The 3,518-nt window shown below is 38.5% G+C and overlaps 1 long non-coding RNA gene across 1 annotated transcript; it reads right to left on the reverse strand.

Annotated features, from left to right (window-relative positions):
• Window positions 1–1,516: 1,516 nt before the first annotated feature.
• On the reverse strand, window positions 1,517–3,142 carry LOC136223592 (uncharacterized). Its single transcript, XR_010686020.1, has 2 exons — window positions 2,900–3,142; window positions 1,517–1,896 (listed from the first exon to the last, which is right to left on the reverse strand). It is a non-coding gene; the product is annotated as an uncharacterized lncRNA (long non-coding RNA).
• Window positions 3,143–3,518: the final 376 nt, after the last annotated feature.

A 3,518-nucleotide genomic window follows, 5' to 3' on the forward strand; every position in this document is an offset into this window, starting at 1 on the left:
TGAGCAGTCTAAGTTCATTCAAACCTGGCGGAAGGCCCAATTCCAGAGTCTTTCAAAACTGCAGAGTGAGCAGTCTAAATTCATTCAAACTTGGCAGAAGGCCCAGTTCCAGAGTCTTTCAAAACTGCAGAGTGAGCAGTCTAAATTCATTCAAAACTGGAGAAAGCCCAGTCTGAAAGCCTTTCAAAACGAAGAATGAACATTCTCAAGCCATTCCACTCAACCTAACAATAACAGAGAGTTCATCCATTCATTCAACTCCTCCTACATGGCACGAACTTCAGAACCATTGCCACATAAGCTAAAACTGAAAATCCAGAGAATCCCTAGTAAAATCGACCCAAATTGAAAAATCAGCAAGAGATTAACACTATCTACATCCAATGAACATTTTGCGGGGAGCCGCTATAAAATCTCATATCAGTTGCGGGGAGCCGCTCTAAAAGCTCATTCCAGTTGTAGGGAGCTGCTATAAAAGCTCATATCAGTTGCGAGGAGCCGCTCTAAAAGCTCATTCCAGTTGCGGGGAGCCGCTCTATACATCAGCTGCGGGGAGCCGCTATAAAAGCTCATATCAGTTGCGGGGAGCCGCTATAAAAGCTCATTCCAGTTGCGGGGAGCCGCTATAAAAGCTCATTCCAGCCGCGGGGAGCCGCTATAAAAGCTCATATCAGTTGCGGTGAGCCGCTCTAAACACTCACATAACAGTTGCGGGGAGCCGCTCTAAACACTCACATATCAGTTGCGGGGAGTCGCTATAAAAGCTCGCATATCATAATCAAATCAGCACAAATCAAGTCAGATCAATACAGATTGATCCAAATATTCAGGGAGTTTTACTAAACCTTTCTTTGTTTTTGAGTTTTTAATTTTTCGCTCAATAAAATGCAAAAATGGCTATCTATATGTACTTTTTATACTCCATTTTTAATGGAGATATACAAAGGGGGGGCAGATGTAGATACCCATTTTTGTCCGGACCAATTTTTAAGTTTTTAATAAATTTCACTCAAAATTTAAACAATTCATGAATTATCCAGAATATATGGCATTATCTCGAAAATGATTTATTGGGGGAAAATTATGCTATTAAGGCTAATTTGTCGTATTTCGATATAAATCGGTAAAAATATCGAATTATATTCAAAGTGCAACTTAATAGAATTAAGATATAATTCTAACCTATTATGAATTTTATTCGAGATATATTCCTCGTATTCTGAATAAAATTGAATTTGCTGGAATTCGAGTTATAATTTATTAATTAAGATTCAGATGTCAATCCATCGAATTAACATTTCAATACTTGTTTATTTGTTGTAAACTATATTTAGAAATGGTTATAGTCTGAATTGCGAATTATGATTACATCATATATTAAAGTTAAAGTTAATATTGACTTTGATTGCGATTTATATTATAATTAAACGTTTAGAATATAGTCCATTTCTAAATAACGAATTATGACGAATGGATTCGAAAATTGAAAGTCAATAAATTAACGACAATTGAACGCTTAAAAATGGAATTTTTGGTATATAAATATTTCTTTATTTTTGTTTTTTTACAGTAATTTTGGAAGCCAATGTCTGAGATACCCAAAAATTTCCGTTGTCCCCGAAAAGCAAGATCAGAACGCACATTCTAAATTGTGACCGAATCATATTCAAGTGGCTGAGTTATCTCATTGTGGTACAAGTCCAACAAATCGGAAGTTCGGAGAATTATTCGTACGAGTCCAACAAAATCCAAAGCACGGGTAATTGTCCGTTCAAGGCTGATTCCAAGGCACAAATAACTATCAGTTCAAGCCTAACAAATTCCAAAGTTCGGGATTTTGTCCGCACGAGTCCAACAGAGTCCGCTCAGGTCAAAATTCAATCCAACGGCGTCAGTCTGCAAAAAATCACAATTACAGGGACCAAACGGGATTTTTGCCAAAAGAATAATCAATAATTCAACACAGAGAGATGACATCATTTCAGCAAGTATCGAAGAAACTTCACTCTCTGTAAAATGGGGCAAGCAGATTGACAAAACAACCCTCAAGGGCACAGTAGGAAATAGATAAAAATGATGATCAATAATTCACAGTCAATTTCTTACTATAAATAGAAAAGATCCATTGCTGTAAAGGGAAAAAAAAAGGATCCGGAATCTCAATGTAAAAAGGGGAGCAAAAAAAAATAACACTGTAAGGGGTGAAAGAAAAAAAAAACAATATCGTCTGTAATAGGAGGAGAGCTTCACTGTAACAAGGGTGGAGGGCAAAAGAACAAGTCCATCTTCAACATTGTAAGATTAAACAATCAATCAAAAGAGCAAGGTTAACACATTTCTAGTCTATTCATACATGTGTATATTTATATGAATTGTCTCTAGATCATTGCTTCTTCATCATTTCTATCACTTTTCATCACATAATATCATTAAAACAAGAACAGAGACTTAGGTTTCATTCCCGGGCGAATCGGTTTGAAGGCCCGGAATACCCTCCAGAGCCTGTAATGGCTCTGGTTGCATTCTTAGAACCAGTTTGAGAGTTGAGAGTCCTAAAAACCCTCTCACACAAAGAAATCAAACTCATTTAAGTAATAATGGAGGTTAGAAACAGGGGATAGATCATCACAAAATCGAACCAACACAGTGAACAAATCCATAGACATCTCAAAGCCAAAATCAAACCAACACAGTGAACAAATCCATAGACATCTCAAAGCCAAACGTCAAACCAACACAGTGAACAAACCCATAGCCGTCTCAAACCCAAACAAACTCAGCAAGCATTTATCTCAATTTGAAAACCCAGAATATTTCATATGCTTAGAGGAGTTCCTGGAACTCGCAAAAAGACCCCAATAGAAACCGAAATCGGAAAGGAGAGGAAAGAGTCACAAACCTCAGGAATTCACCTTTGCATGTAGATTGTATATCGACTGAACCTCCTCAGGCTACTAAACTCTTCATCGGAGGCGGAAGTCACCGCCGCTGTCGCCGGAATTAGTCCGGCGGAGCCTCCTAAAGGCCCGAAATCGAACAAAAGCCATAGACCCAAGTTAAGAGTGTGGATGAGAGTGAAATCGGCTAAAAGGGAGGCCGGAATTCATGGAGCCGAGGAGAGGGAGTCGATCGCCATAGGAGAAGTGAGGGGGGGGGGGGGGGGGGGGGGGGGTGAAGTGAAGAAGGAGAGAAGAGTATGGGATCTAATATGAGAGATGTGGAAAATCAATAAGATAAGTGGGGGTTGGGCTTAGAAATAGGGTTATAATTTTTGGGCTTTTAATTAGGAGAAATAGGAAGCCCATTAGGGTGGCTATTTCAACTAAATTGTGTTAGCCTAAGTCTAATTACGTAGTTTCGGGAGTCGTCGACCCGAGCTAGTTAATCATATAACCCGAACATCACCCGCTAATGGAGTCACAAATAAGTTAGGCTAAAAAATATATGATTAAAATTCCTCTCCTCCTAAGATCAAAACATGGATCGACTTGGACCGGGTTTAATTTGTTAGAACTCTC

Source organism: Euphorbia lathyris, chromosome 3 (assembly GCF_963576675.1).
Source record: "Euphorbia lathyris chromosome 3, ddEupLath1.1, whole genome shotgun sequence".
Taxonomy (NCBI): Eukaryota; Viridiplantae; Streptophyta; class Magnoliopsida; order Malpighiales; family Euphorbiaceae; genus Euphorbia; species Euphorbia lathyris.